Source organism: Drosophila ananassae, chromosome 3R (genome assembly GCF_017639315.1).
Source record: "Drosophila ananassae strain 14024-0371.13 chromosome 3R, ASM1763931v2, whole genome shotgun sequence".
NCBI lineage: Eukaryota > Metazoa > Arthropoda > Insecta > Diptera > Drosophilidae > Drosophila > Drosophila ananassae.
Genome location: NC_057930.1, coordinates 27,072,450 through 27,092,747, shown reverse-complemented (window position 1 = coordinate 27,092,747; position 20,298 = coordinate 27,072,450). Strand labels below are relative to the sequence as shown.

At 48.4% G+C, this 20,298-nt stretch overlaps 1 protein-coding gene across 1 annotated transcript in view; it reads right to left on the bottom strand.

Moving 5' to 3' along the window:
* The window catches only part of LOC6497692 (protein dachsous), a 55,306-nt gene extending 49,518 nt beyond the window's left edge, over nt 1-5,788 (bottom strand). The window contains exon 1 of the mRNA XM_001961520.4: nt 4,858-5,788. The gene's annotated coding sequence lies outside the window, so the exon portion shown is untranslated. The remainder of the gene's footprint in view (nt 1-4,857) is intronic.
* Between the last annotated feature and the right edge of the window lie 14,510 nt (nt 5,789-20,298).

Here is a 20,298-nt window from a genome sequence, read left to right as displayed (position 1 = left end):
AGGTGGAGGCTGAGGACTGTCCATTTGGGATAATTTGAAATGCTAATAGACGAAGGAACGAAGACAAAAGACCCAGGCAGGGAAAGAGAGTCAAGATTCCAGAAACCTACCCAGGCCGAGCTTCTACCTGCGAGCCAGAGGTTCAAAGGCTAAAAGGGTCTCTGCACACACAGGCACTGCCTGCGAGGTCGATAAATTATTTCCGACACACACCGACCGACCCAAGAGAACTGGAAGATACACACAAGCCCAGAGATTGGGGTGAAATCGAACAAATACGCGACTGCTTTGATGGCCCAACTTGTGGCTTATAACTCCGTGGAATGGAGGGAATTGGTTCCCGTCTTCGAATGGTTCCCGTTCCGTTCCGAGCTGCAATTCGTGGCCAACAATTTAGTTAACAAGGCCATGACTAACACTTTTCTGCCGAGTGGCCAAAACAACATTTGTTTCCCCTGCAATTCGGGGAGATTTTTCGCCCGATACGAGGAGAACAGAGGTTCAGAGGCGGGGTGCCCATCAAAATTATCAATACTGCCTTGGGAATGCCTAGAAGACTGGGCCTCGTGATCAGATAGAGATCTCTCCAAGGCGCACTAGTTAATCCTGTTCAATCCGGCGAGCCGGCAATTAAAACCGAATTAATGAGTCTTGGGAACCGAGAACTGATCGGAGGTGACGGACTCTTCCCCTCGACAGCCGGATGATTGACAGGCGGAGGCTGCAGTCGGAGAAATGGGATTCTGCGGAGAAATTAGCAATCCAGTGGCAGTGGCAGTGGCAGCCTTTCATGTTCATCGGGGAGCCGCTGCCATTTGATCTCTAATAACTTTATAATGATAATGTCCCTTCCTGAACGGAGCCGCTCCGACCATGACACAAGGCGTAATTTAATAAACGGCAACGGCAGTTGGCCTGGCCAGGCCTGGCCGGCCCATCAAGTGCCCGGATACCTCTCTGGAGCTGAACTCTATGATACGCAAATTACTTCGGGAGGGAGAGTGGAGGGAGTGGGGCTGCCGTGGCGGAAACGTCAGTTTGATTTGCACTTGTCATAAGTTTAGATGAACTGCTAATACCCGAACACATTAGAAAGCCCGTGGAGCGGTTCATTCCCAGTCTTGATCCCAGTCCCATCCCGCTGGCCGTTCTCTGGCGCCCCAGTTGGACAGCTCCCGTCCCGACTTGGCTCGGCTCTGAGAAGCAGTCTGATTTGAGTGCCAGCTGGCGGTCGGTCGGTCGCCTTGCGTGTGGCTGCCTCTGTGATCCGGAGAGGGGACTTGAGAACTGGTACTGAACCAAGCCAGAACTAAGCTATTTTTTCAGTGCAACTCGGATTCGGATTAGTTTGGGGGTCTGTGCACTCTGGCGGCATCTAATATCGAATGACAAAGTTGTAATTATATTTGTGGTTCCAGTTCCTGGGAGTTCCACACACAATTTCATCCCAGGCCTCTTGGTCGGGCCCGGCCATTAAAAATTATGCCATTTCCCGGGAGAGTTTCATTTTTGTGTGTTTCTGCGCTTTTACGAGCGTACAAAAGCTCGTAAAGCCGTTCCAACAAAAAATGGAAAAAATGGAAAATCAGAAACAAAAACAGAGCGGCGTCAATAAAACCTAGTTAATAGCAAATAAAGGCAACAACAGATCCTCACTGCCCCGCGGAGCCCATAAAACGTACACAATCATAACAATAACAGCGTAAAGTTTAGAGCGCAACTAATTAAGCCGGAGAAAGGGATGGAAGACTGAAGACAGAAGACAGAAGCCAGAAGACCAAGAATTGGTTTTTAGGATTTTAGAAACATCCATCTTCTGATAGGATTATTTTCAAAAGGGCTCTGGCAGTTGGCCTCTGGTCTGGAAGGCAGCAGTCGGAGGAAGTCTTCCGACCGTCTTTAAAGGCTTCCGAGAGCTCATTAACATGCACATTACACATGTAGTCGAGATCTTTAGTCAAACAATTAAAAAAGAGTCGAAGAGAAGAAAATCAACTTGTTGCGAATCATGTTTTTGTTGCTGGAGTCGTTCCGCTCGTGATTTAACTGCGAATTATGCAAAATTGTTGTCTAAAACTGGGGGCTAAGTAGGTGGCAAGTAGACGCTTTAGAGCGTGTTTAATTAAATGTTGAGTAATTTATGAAAACTGGGAGGGCTGGAGGTCCAGGGGGGCTGCCAGTCCGACAGTCTGCCGGCTAATAAGTTACTTCTAATGACTTTCTAATTGTCCGACACACACCAGACAGCGGCCATAAACAGCAAAACTTTAATTGTTCGCATATTAATCGAACTCATTAAGATGCTAATCCGAGACATCGGAGATCTCGGATCCGATTTGTGGCCAGCCAGCCGAGGCATTGGATCACGTCAGGGACTCGAAGCTGAAAGATGGAAGCTTGGAGCTTGGAAAGCGTGAAGCCGACACGAGAGTGTTTCTGCTACGGAAAGTGCGAGAGTGCAAGTGAAACCCAGTTGCAAGCAGATACTTTGATTTCCATTTCCATTTCGTGTTTGGTTTTCATTTCATCTGCGGTCGCGGATTTCACTTTCAAGGGCCGAGAGTTTAGGTTTTAATTGCCGGCCCATCTCGTAATGAGCGCTAATTAGTGGCAGGATGACATGTGGCTCATATCTTATCTTGGCCTGCCCCAGAGGCTCCCGATCCCAGGACCATAAATCACATCAGGGTGCAAATTAGTATACATTCCCACCGGCGAGGAGAGCTTCCTATTGGCGCCCTATTAGCTTCCTATTATTCAGCGACTTTTAGTCACGACCGAGTGTGCTTTCGGCCATTCTTAGCGCGCTTTATGGCCGCATTAAGAGAGGCAGGAGCCCCTGCTCCGCACCCCCCAGTTCATTAACCCGGGCCGTAAAACCCCAAATATGTGTTCCTCAATCAGCGTCCTACTTCGAGGGGCCATGAAATGCCCAGAATGATGTTCCGTTCGCTCCTATCTGGGCCAATAAAACAAATCAAATTATATAGTGTTTATGGCCTCAGAGCAGCAGATCGAATGGCAGATTTTTTTTTTATGAAATACAACTTTTATAAGCACTTCGATCTGACTGATCTAATCTAGTTTTAATGATGTTATCCCGTGAAATATCGGGGCCACTCTGGGCACACATGTCGGCCATTAAGCGAACAGACTCCCAGAATCGAATCGACTTTGATTATTGCTTAACAAATATTTATGTCTCTAGTTGAGCTGGAGCCACAACCTGTCCCATTCTTCTCTTCTCGCGAAGAGTCTTCATCCCGCGGACGATGAACATATTCGCCGACTAATCACAGGCCAGGCACATTCGAATGTCTGCATTGCCAACTCGCATCAGGCTCGACAAAGAAATTAGCGCGACGAGCGAGCGGGTGTTCTGCAACAGGTGCGTGCTCTTGGCCATGGCCAGAGCCCTCCCCATCCCCTCATGCCGTTTTCTCCGGCACGTCTAATGTAATTTTCCCGGCACATACTGCCCTCTGTGTGTGGTCCGCTCTGATGGCTTTTCCTTCGCACGCACCGCACACACACGCGTGTGTGTGGCGAAAATAGATTAAAGCGTAATCTTTGTTTGTACAGCCATTAGTGGAGGGGCTGTGGCAGGGGCAAGCTCAGCGCCCGGATTGGCGGCAGAAGACTGGAGCAATTTAAAGCGCATTAAGCTGCGTTTTGCAAGTTTGTGTCCAGAGTCTTTCGTTTCGCCCGCACCTCAGACGAACACCTGCCGCCCAGCGACAGCGACAGCGACAGTATAAACGGGAACAACACTCCGGAGAATAGTTAGCCTCCGTTAGCCGTCCGCCGCCCGATAAACCAAATATTTAGACGACCCGGAGCTCTGGGGCGGGGGAGCCCGAAAAGGGGAAATGATAATTATGGCTCGACCTGCCCTCCCGGTCTAGGGTTTCGGCTCTGAACCCGGTGATCTTTTGTTTTCTCGACGAGAGTCGGGTTGTAGGCCAGCCCAAAAGGAAGTGTAAATTAAGGGCCATAAAAGCCGACTCTCTTCAGTCTTTTGATTCTGGCTTTTAGCGGCCTGGAATTGTAATAATTTTAGACTGGCGGGGAAATTCAATTAAAACGGCATATAAGTCAGAGCACGTCTCTGAGCTCATTCGAAGAAGCAATTTATTTAAAATACTATTACTATTACTATTATTATTGTATTATTTGGTATTTTTTGAGGGGAGTTTCCAGGAATCACAGCTGGGATTGAAGGCGACAGGGCGTTCATTTCTAGTCCCCTCACGTGTCGCTCCCTATCGACTGAGATTAGAGATCGAATAGGGCCCGATCGACTCTGGCGACGTGTGTAAAACAGGTAGATGAAGAATGCCAGGGCCCGCCACACCACACCACACCACACCACGCCACACACCTCCAGAGCGTCCAGAGCGACTCTATTTGTTTTTTCTTCAGCCACATTTTCCCCGGGAGCCAGGGAGTCAGGGAGCCGGGAAAAGGCAAGGTGAGGATGAATAAAAAGAGGAAAACTCGAACAGCAGCCCGAGAAATGGAATACTAAGTGGAAGCAGAAAGGCTGGGAACGAGAGGCGGCGACATTCGGAGGTAGGAAAGTAGAGGCACCTCGGAGAAGAGTTCTTTCTTCTCGGCCATCTATAGGGTCTTCTGATGCTCACTTTTTAGAGTCATTGCCTGGTAGTTTTTGTTCGCTTTCGATTACCAATATTTGCACTTTTATTTTAGTTAGTTATGGAACTACTATCAGCACTACTACTCTCTACCACCACCTCTAGTTGTCACTATTTTCGAGCTAAGAACTCTTCAGAGCCTGCCTATTTAGATCCTAGACATCTTCCCACTTTTGGACTTTATTTAAGAATATTTTCTTACATTTGGTGGCCACTTCCTCGCCGCTCCTGATGCTGCTGCTGCTGCTGCTGCGGCTGCTGCCAATATTTTTCAGCAAAGGCCCAAACTCACTGGCAACAACAGAAAGCCAGCCAAGGCGAAAACCCGCTGCCAGAAAACACTGTTGTTGCTGTTGGCCGCCACACGGCCGAAGCGAGCCAAAAAGAACTCGTTTGACTTGTTGAACAATATTTCTTTTCGCCTCTTACTCTTGGTATTTGTTGTTTTGTTGTTGCCTGTTGCTTGTTGCTTGTTGCCTGTTGCTGTCGTGTTATGTTTGTGTATTCGTTTTTGAATTTTCTTGCCTTTGGTGGCAAAACAGAGCACTCTTTGGTGGAAATTCTCCGCCCGAACTTAATTAAAATGCCCAATTTGCACTTTTTGACGAATGCAGTTGGCAGTAGCCAGTTGCCAGTTGCCAGTTGGTGGAGAATCGACGAATCTTCTCCACCCAACTCTGAAGACGCGGCGAAAGACGACACAGCCAGAAGACTGCCGACTGAGAAGCGGCGACGGCGACGACGACGCGAAAAAAAACAAACACGCGGCGAAGATTTGCACTTTTTTTGGGATAATCAGAGCTATCAGGATGTCATATCCTGGATTCCCGCACCTCGATCGGTCTGCACTGCACTGGTAGCTAGGTAGCTGGGAATTCTCACTTATTTCAGATGTGTATTATTGGGAATACATCTGGGATCTGGGATTCAATATCGGATTCAATATTCGAGCTCGGATTCCGACGGCGACACGAGGAGAACGAGAAACGAATTTTCTCCGCTCTCTGCGAACCTCCAATGTGGCTGCGACGAAAAGAAACGAAAGACTGAAGACCGGAGACTGGAGCTGGGCTCTCCCAGAGCAGCGATCTCCCAGAGCAGCAGCCATAAGCCGTAAGCCACCTCAAGACCCACCTGTGGTCAGAAACCCCCGACTTGATCGGGGCCTGTAATGAAGATGGCGAGCCCGAAGAACCGAGGTGGGTTTGGTTAGTCTTCAGGCCTTCCAGCCCACCACAGTGGTTTGGTCGGTTTCTTCGCTGGGGAGAGAGTCGGAGGCAGAGACCGAACGGTAGATTCTGGGAGAGAGCCGAAGAATTTTAAAAGGTGCACACGCAACACACAATGTGGAACCGACGACAGGTCCACAATTAGCCAGCGCGGAGCGATGCCGCTCTCTCTCTCTCTCTCTCTCACCTGGAGAGCTCTTAACTACTCATTGTTTCTGCCACAGCAGTAGAGGTAGCAGCGGAGGCATGTAAATTAGCTCCTCTCTCTCTGTATCTCGCTCTCTCTTGCCTCACCTAAGCATAAACCGGTTCCGGGCCATGCTCACCTGTGTGCCAAGTTGTTGTTGCCCAGTGCAGTTGAAGTGCCTCTGGAGCTGGAGCTGGAGCTGGAGTGGTGGTGTGCCGGAGGAGGAGGGGCGGCTGGAGTGGTTGGAGTGGAGTGCGGCGTTGAGTGTTTGGTATGCAGCGCCCCCTCCACCCTGCCCCCCAATATCCTGCTGCTGGTTCTTCGATTGTCTCTTTTTTTTGGCCCAAAATTAGGAAGGAGCAACAAAGTTGCCTCAACAAGCAACAATGCACATGTTGCGTAAGTTGTTGCAAGTCCAAAATGTGGACTACGTATAGCCATGGAGGTTCTATCTATGTATATCTATGTAGAAGTTGCAAGAAACCCCCCAGCAACATGCAACATCTTCCGAAATTCCGAGCAACAGTGGGGTGGGACCACCGAAGAGATTCCGATTCCTATTCCGATTCCGTTCCCAATTCCTCAGAACTCTCGAGAATTCGCCAATTCTGCAATTTGTCTGGGAAACGTACACGAAAAGTGCGTGCCACATCGCATTGCAGCAGAGGCTGTGGCATTGACTGTTTGTCTGTGTGGCTGCGGCACGTTGGTGGCTCAATGAGCAAGTGGGAATCGCCGGGGCAGACAATGCCAGCCATTTGGTCAGTCGCCGCTTGTCAAAACCGTAAATGACGTCGCTTAGCTGTCGGCTGGCATTTGCCACTTTTCGAGTGAAATGAGTTGCATGGGGCATCGAGCAACGAGCAACCTGACAGGCACTTGAACGCCACACTGCAATGCATCATGAGAGGGGCGATGCACTCCCTCCTGGCCAGTAATCAGCCTTTTTCTCAGTGCACCAGAGACTGGAGCGGACAAGGCTGGTCACTGCCGCCACCCACACGCCGGCCCGGACTTGTGGCAGGGGCAGGGTGCTCCGGCCGCCCGCTGCTCGCAAGTCATTTAATGGCAACTCACACAATTGTGGCTCAGTCAGGCTGGAGGATGGATTTATGGATGAAATCCGAATGGGTTAATGAAACGGAGGGGAGTGGGGGATAATTTGCAGCAGGCATTGACATTCGGCATCTGGATTGGATTAGGGGATCAGACCAATCGATCACTGGCATCTCCCAGCTGCTTCCTGCTCGGAGCTTAGAACGGCTTCTCCCCAGCATATTAGCATGCCCAGATCGACGGCCAACATGCAACATTCAACATCCAACATTCAACATTCAGCTTGTTGCGGGCCCACACACAAAACGACAAAACGGAGCGAATCGGAATCCATCATCCACCGAGTAATATGCAAAGCACCAGAGCCCGGCTCTCAACATCCTAGCCACGAAAATGTCGGCAAGGAGGCATGGGACTGGGTTGGGCCATTCATTTGCCTCCAAATCGATAGCTACATTGTCGTTTCTGCAGTTCTCTTCTGGCGTTCTTGTTCCTGTTGCCAGTTCTCTTGTTGTTGTTGAGTTGCTTGTTGTCGTCATCATCCTTGGAATCGTCATCATCAACAACTGCAAACAACATTCGCCTGTCAGCGGCAACATCATAAATTGTTGTTTAGCCACATGTTGGCTGTGCCAGCGACTCTGGCTCTTGATTTTCTCCGTCCTGGGTCCTCCCTGGACCCAAGCCTTGCTAGGCTTGGGGATCTTCTTCGACACCCTAACTTATAGAAGAGCTCCTCTCCTTACAATTCCCAAAAAAAGAGGATTTTATTTGATAATAACTCGTTAAAGATCTAATTTATAAAATAACATTTATCGATAAGTATCGATTGCTTTTGAGTGTCTCATCGAAGGAGCATAGACAGGCTTGTCTCCCGAAGCTCCTAATTTTCACCGCCTTCCGATTTTATTTGCTAATAAATCGCTAATAAAGATAGCTTGATCTTAAATATAACACTTATCGATAAATATCGATTAATTTTGAGTGGCTGATCGTAAGGGCATAGGCAGGCTTCTCTTCCAAAGCTCCTAATCTTCAACGCCTTCCGCTTTTCTGCCTTATACGCAGCTTGTTGATTTCCTGCGACCGATAGTAACTTTTATTTATTTGCCTACAAGGCTGCTCCTGGCCGTCCTCCTGCCTGCTCCCTAATCCTTTGTTATGACCACGAGAGTCCTGTAGCTGGAATGCCAGCTCTGATCTGGGCCTGTCAGCAGCCTCGTCACAGAATCATAATTCCCATGCAGAATTCGATTCAGATGCTTTCCTCACCTGTGCCGGGCCGGGCCGGGCCGGGGGAAGTGACAATAAATTTCGCTATTTTATTTCGGTAGCCGACGCCGTCATCGTTGTTGTCGTTGTCCCTGTCGCCCCACAGACCCGTCGCCGTTCATTAATCTCTAAATTATGCGAATTTTTAATGAGACGCGCATTTTGTTCGATTTTCATGCGTTCGAACGCCTCCTGCTTCGGAGCATCTCTCCACTGAGAAAATCGCCGGGGCTAGTAGCCACTAACCTCTGGTCATAATCCGCCAGCCAAGCTCCCAAAATTCCGCTCCGTGTAGGGGCGATCTCGACTTGTTTGGCCTTCTGTTTTAGTTTTAATTGAAATACGCTTTCGATATAAAGTCTGGTTTAGAACGGCCTGACATGGCTCCCAGTTCCAAGCTCCAAGCTCTACTGATAAGGCGGCGTGCCTCTTACATGAGCCATGATCCGCGGCGGTCTACTTGGGTGGGTTCTGCCAGCACTAATGAAGTCGGACTGCTGCCCCGATCTGGTATAAATAATAGCACGGCGAAATTAATTCTAAATTTGGCTAACCCCTGGCCTGGCGCTTGCTCTTTGATCTCCGAACCCAAATCCGCGCTCATAGCCCCAAAAAGAAGCGTCGAGTCCATAAAAGCGACATAAAATACTAATTGACTCCAACCGGGGATTAATTCTAGCGGTGAATTTATGTTACACAACAAGCGAATTGAATACTTGCCGGGTTTTATGCGAAATTTATTGAAATCTCCGCGATTTGCGGGCTGAGTTATGGGAAACGGCCTCGAATCGAAGACTTCGAAGACGGCCCATCTTGGCCCAATCGCAGCTAGGCCCTCCTATGATCGATTCTTTGTCGCCGAAATCGGGGAAACGCTGCTCATAAACCAGAAATATGCATAAATTCCCAGCATTTGAGGAGAATAGTCGCCGGAAACCTCAAACTCTATGGAACACGCTTTAGAATTTTCCCCCGCTGGTTCATTGAACTTTTAGTGGCTTCTGATCAGCGTTGGGACAGAGGCCCAAAACAAAAATACATCTACATCTACCGGGATCTGGAGCAAAATAGTTACATAATAATTATAACTTCAAAAAAAATTATATTTTTTATATAAAATATTGTTCAGGATCATCTGATTATATTCTGAATTTTGTATTGTAGTTGGGAATCGAGTCAGATTACTCACATCATATTTTATAGTAAATACTTTTAATTATATTTTTTTTTGGTATCCATAGACGGATACTTAATATTTAATTGTTGTTGGCATTCAAACACCCCGCCATTTCTAATCCCACTTACATCGTTTCCCAACACTGAAATACTCCATTCTCCACTCTATGCTCTTTGATCTTGCTATCCTAAAAAAGAAGAAGAACGAAAGGGGGGCCAAAATGGACTCCAAAAATGCCGAGAAAGTGACTCCAAATAGTGATGCGTTTTAATCGCGATTTAAATTAAATTAACTAAATTAACTAAACTAAATCTTGTATTAATGGGTAATCAAGTATCTCATCGTATAATTGTGAAAATAGTGGAGAAATGGAAAGTGAAGAGTGAAATGGTGCTCCTATTCTGGCACTTTTTGTAAGAATTGTTTATGAAAAGTTTTACTTAAAACTAGTAGTACAAATTATTCATATATTTATTCAGTGGTCAGTATTAAGTTATTTGTTAGTTGTGAATTGTGTGCAGAAGGTGAAAGGTGTGAAATGCCTCAAGGGATGTGTCTCAGGTGTCTCAGGCGTGCCTTTAGGTGGCCATTGCCATTTTTTTTTTGTTCTCCTGAAAACAAAGAAGAAGAAGAAGAAAGAAGGAGGCAAAAGAGGAAGGGATAGTCAGTTTAGGGTGCTCCTTATTCTTATTTAAAGTGAAAATAACTTATTTATTATTATTTCAGTTTGTTTATATTTCAATCTCTATCTCTTACAGCGTTTTCGGACTAATTCGTGAATAAGCGACGGCAGCATCCTTTGATGCTCCTTTTTGGAATGTAAGGATGTAAGAGGATACAAGAGGGTGGTAGAAGCACCCCACGCCTCCTAATGAGAAGTCCAGTACACCCTGAAAATAATTGAAATCTGTGTAGAAAGGATACATCTGTCGATAGTCTCTGAAAAGTTTCATGTAAGTCATCTTGATTTATGTATAAATTTTATAAAATAATTTTGTATTTGGGGATATGTCCATATATTATGTATCTTTGGTATTCAGACCCCATATATATGGTTATATTAGTACCTGCTTAGAGAGAAAGTGTGGAACAAAAATGATGCCCACCTTCTAATACCAAATACCTTAGAAAATTGCTAGAAATCCTTGGAAGGGCCAAAGTCGAGAATCCTGGGAGTGGAAATGCCATCTGGACGCTACCCTCAAATCGGCTTTCCTCAACATTCCCGCTCCCAGAGGCCACTTTGCATTGCAAATTATTCCCACTGTCTGGGAGCAACCTGCGCTCCGCTGCGTTCTGCGTTCTGCGAGTCGCGGATATCGGCGGCTGCTCATATGCATATGCCACTCACCGGGCTCTCGTGAGGAGGCTCCTCGGGCCTGCTACCAGGACTGAGGCTGACCCCGCCGCATCAATAGTCAATAGGCATCAATCTTTGGCAGCAACAAGCCATGTTGCATGTAACTCCCTGCCTCCCTGCCCCGCTGCGGCTATATGTTGTCGCCATTACGAGTCGTCTGTCGCTGCATCTGTATCTGTATCTGATGCTGGCCATCTTCGCTCCCGCTGTGCCTTCCGCTTAAGTCTCAATGTCGGCCGCCCCGCCCCGCCCCGCCCCGCCCCACCCTTCCCTCCTTTGTGGCACGCTGTTGCAAACTGATTTCCCATATTTACTGACAACTAGACAAATTCAAGGCATAAGTCAGGGCAGGACCGGCCTCCAAAGCCTCCGAAGCCTCCTCAGAATCCCTGCATTTGCATAAGTTCGCGCATTATGTCCAAAACTCGCATTTGTTCTGGGTACTGGATACTGTCTACCGATGCCCCTGCCCCCGATGCCTCTTCCTACTTGTTGCCGCATAAATTATGGCCAATCATTAAACAAAAGCTGGCAGAGTATCTGCGAAATTGCGGTTGCAGTTTCCAAAGGAAAGAGAGAGTGTGGCGCGATTAGCGATGATTATTCTGCCACTGCTACTCTCACTTGATTGCCTTGCGGCTTAAACTCTTTAATATTGCTTACTAAGTGGACTCCATTTCTTTCCGGGCACCTATCGCCAGATCCCATCAGACCCCGGCAATTTCCCACCGTTTAGAGCGCGTTGTCCGCCATCAAGTCTCCATTTCCATTTCCATTTCCATTTTGATTCGCGATTTGATTAATTGCCCAAACATCAACGCAATCGCGCCAACGACTTCATTAGCCCGCCCGGAGCCCCACCGGAAAGTGGATCGTGGATCGCGGATCATAGACTCTGATCGCATTCTAATCAGCGGGCCTCCCACCCCCCGCCTAATTAAGCTACACAATGAAACTGTGTCCCTCCCTGCAGCTTCCGATGCCCGCTGCATATTATATTTCATTGATGATCCACGGATCTACGCAGACTTGCATTTGCTTTTCATCGCAGCGGGGCATTTTCACACATCGTCTTCGGTTGCCCCACTCGGTGGCTGCCCCTCGGCGCTGCTCCTCCGCGGCGGATGATTAATTGGCCGCCGTTTAATTGAGTGATTGTCCCATGGTCCGTGTCGCGGATTAACCCACCGACCTTGTCACCGAGCTGTTTTAATAAGATTCGCTGGAGTAAATTGAACTAAGCTGGCTTCTTCACTTTTAAACTTCAAGAAATTTTCCTTTAAACTTGTGGATGGGGATCCACAAATCCATAATCCCATTTAAAAATTTTGCAGGCCTCATAGAAAGGATCATATGATACTTTGACAAGGGCATATCTTCGCTAGTCTCCATCCGATGCCTAAGCGGAATACCTCAAATGAATCGTAGATGGATTCTCCTTCAATCTGCATCAAAATCTGGATGCAAATAAATTTTGAGATTTTTTGTCAATTTCCCTGGTTTAGGGTTTAGGTTTAGGAGGACCAATGTACCTCACAGAGATGACTATATCTTTGACAATTCTCATCCCATCTTCAAGCGGTATACCTTAAAAGAATTCTGGATCGATTCCCCATAATTCTGCATCAAAACCCCTATGCAGGAATATTTTAAAATTTTTTGTCCATTTTCCTGGAGAGACTTCGAGTATCGAGAAAAGTGTGGTAGGACCCATATGGCCCCCAGAGATGTCTATATCTTTGCCAATTTTCATCCGATCATTGAACGGAATACCTTAAACGATTGGTGGATCGATTCCCTTTAAATCTTCATCAAAACCTGACACCAAAATATTTTTTAGATTTTTTTTCATTTTTCCGATGGGATCCCTTTAAAAATGGTAATATGTATGGAAGGCCCCATATGGCCCACAGCGATCGGTATATCTTTGTCAGTTTTCGTCAGATCCTGAAGCGGAATACCTTAAACGAATTGTCGATTGATTCCAAATCGATCTTCATCAAAACCCTAAAGGCAAAAAATTTTTAGATTTTTTGTTCATTTTCCTGGGGAGGCTCTTTGTAACTCTTTGAAATGTATGGGGAAGCCCATATTGCCCACAACGAAGGCCATATCTTTGCCAATTTTTGTCTAAATTTTGAGCAGAATACCGATAAAGATTTCTTTAATAATTCTCCATCAATCTGCATTAAAACATTTTAGCAAAAATATTTTTAGATTTTTTTTTAATTTTCTCATGGAACTCCCTTAAAAGTTTGGGAATGTTTATGGAGGACTCATATGGCCCACAGGGTTGTCTATATCTTTGCCAATGCGCATCACATCCTAGAGCAGAATGCCTCAAACGATTTCTGGGTCGATTCTCCATCAATTTCCAACAAAACCTTGAAGCAAAAATATTTGTAAGATTTTCGTCCAATTTCCTTGTGAGATTCCTTTGGAAACAAGGAAATTTATGGGGATGACTACTGAAAGAACAATGTGACCCCGCAGATGGGTGCATTTTCCATCATTAACTTTTACATTTATCTACAAGAAATGAACCATTCTCCGCAGAATGGAATATAGGACGCATTGAAATGTTCAGTTTGGCCAGCTCTGAGCACAGTTCTTCATAAATTCTAATCAAATCAAGCAAGCCAGGCAGCCTCGGTGCGGAAGCAGATAAATTGAGGCTGCGAGTCCAGAGCCGAGAACTGAGGGCAACTGCCAGGCACACACATAAGTAAGGATTACGAGAAACCGAGCCAGGCTCTGAGACTCGAAAGGCCTGCGACCAAGAGCGATTTCAGCGATCCAGGGGATAAGTTGTTCTGTTCGGTGGCTGTTCTCGAGTTCGAGTTCGAGGCATTCGAGCAACAATGGCGCATAATTTTAGCTGCTTGGCTCTGACCTCTCTATCCGCCGCAGAGGGAGAAGTCCCAGCCAAGTAAGCAAGAAGCTATACACAGGAAATAAATCTGAGAAGATTCAATTATTTATTGGATTAAGAATGATGGGAAAATATTAATAATCTTAAAGAAAAGTAATATAATTCAAGTAAGTGTTTGTTATTTTAAATTTATATTGAATATTTCTCTCTCTGCAAGTATCCACTTGGATGCTAACCAGCTACACTGGCAAAAAGAATCTCTCGCCCAGCTGGGGCTCTGCTTGGAGTTCCCTCTCCCACAGTACCCTAGACTCCGAGTCTAGACTCCAGACTGTGGCTTCCACAGTGCTCAGTGCTCCAGTCCATTCAAATTAATCAGAATTAGGCAATTACAGAAATTGCAAAAATTACATCGTAATTTTCTGGGCTCTTCACTTTAAAAGCTTTTGAAAAATTGCGCATGCGTATTGGGAGCGAGTTGAGGTGAGCAGAGACCCCATTCCCTGCTGGCCTCTTTGCTGGTCGGAGGAACTTGGCCCACTAGCTTTCTGGGAGATTATCAACTTTATGAGATGGCCCAAACTCTTCAGATACTTTTGGAAGCTCATCCCGAATAGGATGAACAGATCAGTTACCTCAGCTGGCAGTGGCATGCCCCCCGTCCGCTGTCACTTTGCATACAGAGTCGTTAGCGTTTCCCGTGTCAACAGACACCGCCGCAGACCCCCTCCGCCGCACCTGAGCTGAACCACTTGCTGACTTCTGTCCGCACTCGTATCAGCAGCTGCCGTTGAATGCGCCGAGTGAGCCGGGTATCTGCAAATCTCTAAATTGCCACAAATTAACAGATAATTCGTGATGGCCAAAACCCAAGCCAAGGCCCGCAGCCCGAAGTCGAAGTCGAAGTCGAACCGGGAAAACAGAGACAGCAACGCCAAACACACATAAAAACAGCGACTGCTAAACAGATTCCGTTTGACTCCGGCGCGCAGAGGCGAAGCTAATAGATACTTTGCGTGCTTGCACTCGCAGTCGTACTATGTGTCGCAATTGTATCTCTGTGGCAGCCACAACCAGAGGCAAGTGCAAGAAGCTGGGGGCAGCAAGGGGGCAGCAGAGAGATCAACCCACAAGACTAAGCCTTTATTTAATAACTATTTGTTCGTTAGGAAATCTTATAAAACTCTATAGTCTTTAGTTGCTTACTTTCTTCTGTGATTATTAGAAATTAATTCAGTTTCTCGCAGTGTAGGAGCCACTTGTTCGAACCACTATGCCCCATTGCCTTTCAGGCTGGTTGCACAATACCCAAATCCAATTTTCGAATTCCCATATGCGTTCATTATCGGACTCGGATTCGGTGGGGCAAGTGGCAGAGGCAGAACCTATACCAAGGACTCTCGTAGGATTCCTGCATGATTCCAGTTGGAAAATCTGAGCAGGCTGCGGGTGCGCACGCGTGCACATAACTCATTTCGCACTTTGTCCACTTTATAAGACCAATTAAAGCGGCGCGAAGCTGGTCCCCTCGCTGGCCTCCTTGGGCACATCCGAGAGGGACGGGACGGGACGGGACTCAATGGAGCTGAGGAGTCGCCGTGGGGCGCCGCCTGGCCTGCTGACAATTTTCCATGCGAGCTCGCTGGACGTCGGATTAAGTGGAAAATTTGACAAATGCCCGGCGAGGAGGAGGGGCCCGATCCGATCCGATCCCGATCCCGATCCTCCTCCCGGCACTGGCACAGAGGGACTGGCACATTTGTCCGAGTCAGCGTGAACACTTCGCACAATCGGCGATTGGCCATCGAGAGCCTCCTCCTCCGACCAGCACTTTTATGCGCATTTCGTTTTCGTTTCGTTCCCGGGCTGCCAGCCACGAAATTATGTCAATAACTAAGGTCATATGCATAAATTTGGAGCCCAGAGACGGGAGCCGCCGCGGAGACCCAGAGACCCATAGAGAGCAGCCAACGCGGAGCAGCTCGGAATCTGTAACTGCATACTAAACACCGAAGGTTGTGCCGGGAAGAGGGGCTTCATCTCCACTCCATGAACCAGTTTGCGCTGGGATTCTCAATTTTTCAATTCATTATTCGCGATGTTGAGGAGGAAACTGCAATAATTCCTGGCTCTTGTGATATGGCAGGTTTTCGGGCCTCACTAGCCACCTAGCCACCTAGCCACCAGTGTGTGGCACAGTCCCATTCTTAGCTGCCAATTGGCCAGAAAATGAAGCCCGACTCGGTGCACGTGTCTCGCCTTTGTTGCCGCCGTGGCAGCCAGGACAGAGGAATAGAGCACGCCTCCACCCTGCCCCTGCCACTCGAGAGCAGTCGGCATGCTAATAAAAAGATATTTTATTGCTTTTTGGCGGCGCATCAGGGGCCGTCGGGGGACGCCAATGAGGCCTCTGCCACGGCTAATTGCCTCCAAGTCGTGCGTGGCCCGGCGATGCCAGCTACGCATTCCCCGAGATTAAATGCCCCATTTGCAATTGTGACTGACAGGGAGCAGGAGCTGAGAATAGCGGGAGGTGGAGCGACTGTTCGTTGTGGAAATTGGGTAGTGCAGATCAGGACTCTGCAGGTCCCTGACCCAGTAATTGGATGTGAAGAACATGCCACAGCAACCCGCAGCAGTCCGGCCTAGCTGGGGCAAGAAACTAGCCCACAACACGATTAACCCACATCTTGGACGCGATCATAAATTATTATGCAGCTGGGAGCGGGCAGAAGTCTCTGCCATAGAGATGGCAGCGTGACTCCAGAGTCCTAGTGACTTGAGCAAAAATATGCAGCATCTAGGAGCTGCGAGTGTCACGGCACCAGCTCCCAAGGAGCCAGTGGGGGGAGCCAACAGGATGAGGAGCTGGTGCATTTTTCGGCTCATTCTGCAGCTTCGATCCGAAGCCACAGCACTCGAACATGACTTTCTAGCGGATTTCTTTGCATGAGCTTTGTTGCAGTTGCAGTTGCAGTCTCCGTGGCATTGCTGGGAAATGAAAGGAGCTGCAGAGGCGGTCTTCGGGCTGCAAGACAAACCATGCAGCTATTTATGCGCTGATGCAGTTGCTGTTGCTGTTGCAGTTTCTGTTGCTGTTGCTGTGGAGCTTCCCTCTCCTCTACATTTAATTATTTTGTTTAAAAAAGTTTTGGCACCGCGACGCGCATGCAGATTTACAGTCCGACTGGGATTGCTGTATCGTTGTTTTGTTGCCCCGAGCGGGAGTGGAAGTGGAAGAGTGACAGCCCCGGCCAGTGGCTGTGGCATGTGTGTCTCTGGCGGGGGATGGGAGGTGGGCAGCATGAGGCAGAGCCGTGACAACCAAATCTTCGACGCCGCCGCGGAAACACAGAAAGAAACATTTGCCGCACAATTTAATGTTTGCTGGACGAGCACGAGCTCTGCCATTGGACGGGAATTGGATGCCACCAACTGCCTTGGTGGAGCGCTGTGCTGTTGCTGTTGCAGAGTGTATCTAGATTAAGGCGCGACAATAAGTATTAGGCATTAAGATGTCGTGGCACGACGGCGTGTGAAGTGCCGGGTCACAGGCCTACAGATGTGACATTACAAATCGGTTTCTGGGTAGGTGGTAGAGGCGGTGGGGCTTCCCTTTCCACAGGACTATCGATTCTTGAAGCTATATCTTTTAAATATAGTCTACAGGAATCATTTAAAATCAAATCCAAAGAAGAACGACATAGATCACCTCTGGCGTGGGAGCTGGGTCGAATTCCGCTCAGCTCCAGTCTGACATTTTGCTTTTAATTTATGCCACCAACTTCAGTGCCAGGGAGATTACACAGATTGCGGGTTATGCAAATTATTTTGCCACCGTGGCTTTGCTCTTTGCCTCAGCCTCGGCTGCCGCGGCCCACTGACAGCCAATTTGGCAAGTCGGCCGCGGGGGACGGCGCTGCTAACGCGGCGTATGAGCGATGTGCGGCGAGGGGGACTCCGCGGCGTTAAATAATTTTAATTATTGGGCCGCCGCGGCATTGTCTTTGGAGGAGGCCAGCCGGACAAACAAACACAAATTGAAACCAAAATCGAATTGGACGCTGCACGCATTCCTCGGCCGCCGATTGGCGGGCCACACTGGAATTTTAATTGCCCGCCGCCACCGAAAGCGAGCTCGCTCGCAGGCACCTGCTGGTGTCTCTAGAGGCGCTGGCTCCGGTGCAGTTCCCGTTGTCCATACGACACGGTGGCCGAAAGCTCAGCCCAGCCAAGCGAGCTCCGACCCACTTACCGGCTCCTAGCCCGGGCGGAGCGAGTCAAGAAGTTAATTACAGCCAAAGCGGCAAACGACTTGCATGCCCTCTGACCCCGCCCGGTACGTGACAGTATGGGACTCGGCCGCAAGCTGCCGCAGTTAAGTCACTGGGGGGCAGAGGCTAAGCTGAGACGAGTAGCATGACTGCCACCATGCACTCGAAGACTCGGATTCGACAAATAGTACTTGTAATATTGGGGGTCAACTTCGGACTAGGTTTCTCCGGAGGTCGAGTCTGGCCAGATTAAAAGCCATCATAAAAGATGAAGAGCAATCATGGTTTCGGGATTTATTAGATCATTATTTCTCGCTCATGTTGGCCTTTCGCTATTACTCCTTTTTCCTTCGAGTGTATCCCCTTCGACAGATCGATCCAATGAGCTCTGCCTGCCCCAACTAGCTGGCCTAGATCTGGGTCCCTGGATTAGTTTCTTGGCCTGGCACTTACGCAAATGGCCAGCCTCTGACTCTGCCTCTGTCCAGTGTCTCATTAAAACTTTCTTTGCCGGATAATCGGCAATTTCCCAAACAACGACTTCATCTTCAAGCCAAACAGCAAATCATCGGCCTGCGATTGACTCCAGCCCAGAAATCGATCGGGGATCGGGTGCCCTCTTCAGTCAATTAATCATAGTTCGGAGTGGCTGCTCAGCGAAAGTCATTTCGAAGGGGCTGGGATCAGAGTTCTCCCACAGTGTCACAGTGGGAAGTGGACAGTGGGAAGTGGAAAGGGAGCGGGCCGCAAACCGGAATTGTTTTCACAAAAGTCGAACATGCAAATGCCTCATCAATCAGAGGCACTCCGCTCCCCGCCAGTGCTCGGTGACGGGCCTGACACTCGCCCGGGCTACTGTGCTACTGATGCACATGGCAATCAACGCGTCAGGCGGCCAGGAAATGGACTGCTCCGAGTCTCAGGTTTCAGAGCCAATAGAGGCATAGTCCCGGGCAGAAAACTTGAAGAAATTTGAAGCGATTCTCACTCGAAATAGATCTCAAATGGGTTTCCAGTCGAATGGATCATCTTGCAGCGAAAACTCTCCGCTTTTTCCAGGTGCATCTGGCCATCTTAGCCCACATTTCCATTCGCCACTCGCTTGCAGCGAAATGTGCGAATTTTCTGGCTCAGAAGCATAGAACTTTTGACAGCTGCCTTCGAAGAAGTCTCACTGGAGAGTCCGGAGGAATGGCCTCCACTGGGCGCTAATATATTCCGGTAAACACCAGCTCTGGCTTCTGTTGCGAGACGCCGAGGCGCCAGACCAGAGCAACTAGCTCGCATTTGTCTGCAAATTGTAGCACTCACATTCGAGGAAGACAGGCAGAGACCTCTACATAGCCCTAGATGGCTTTAAAGTGAGACCAATCCCTGACCCGGACTGACTCTTCCGGGCCGATCGAGTGCAATCAGTTCGTCATACTGGTCGGAGCCCGCTTCACACTTTCGGTTTTAATTGGCGCGCTGGCCGAAATCCAGCTGCAGAGCCCCCTTCTTTTGCGAGTCTGTCTGCGAATTGCATTTGTAGCCCGCAGCTGAAAAGCGATTCGTTACATGAGAGTGCTCGTATGGGACGGAGCCAGAGCCACAGCCGGAGCTGGAGCCCCTGCGAAAGCGTCACATCAAACATGCATCAATAAATAAATAATTCCAATTTGCAAATTTTTCATCGAGGCCGCAAACAAACCGAAAATGGTGGACCATGGACCGTGGACCGCAGAGCGTGGGCCCGAGGAAAGCCACAGACACAGACTCTCAGACCTCTCGATCCCAGACAGGTGGTTGGCGCTCCGGAGCTTTGCGGGTCGCATCGAAAAGGAAATTGTTCATCTGGCGAACGACCAACAACTCCATTCCACTCGACATCGTTCGAACAAAACAGAAAACACACAGCGGAGTACTCGGCACCGAAAGCCCAAATGGACGAATGGACGAGGCAAATAAAAGGCTATCGCTATCGCTGTTGGCCAATCTGCATATGCAGCTAGCTGGTTGGGCTTCGCTTTTTACATATTTGCTGGCAACCGCTGGCTGCGTGCGAGGCTGCGAGCTGCGGACAATGACAACAATGAGCAAATCATGGGCACTTTGCTGGCCGACCCCCCTATGTCGGGGCCTGGGATGCACTTTTAAAAGACAAGTCTTCAAATAGATTTTCTTGCAGTGCAGCCCAACAAAAGGCCATCTAGTGATTGGAGCTCTGAAAATGGCAC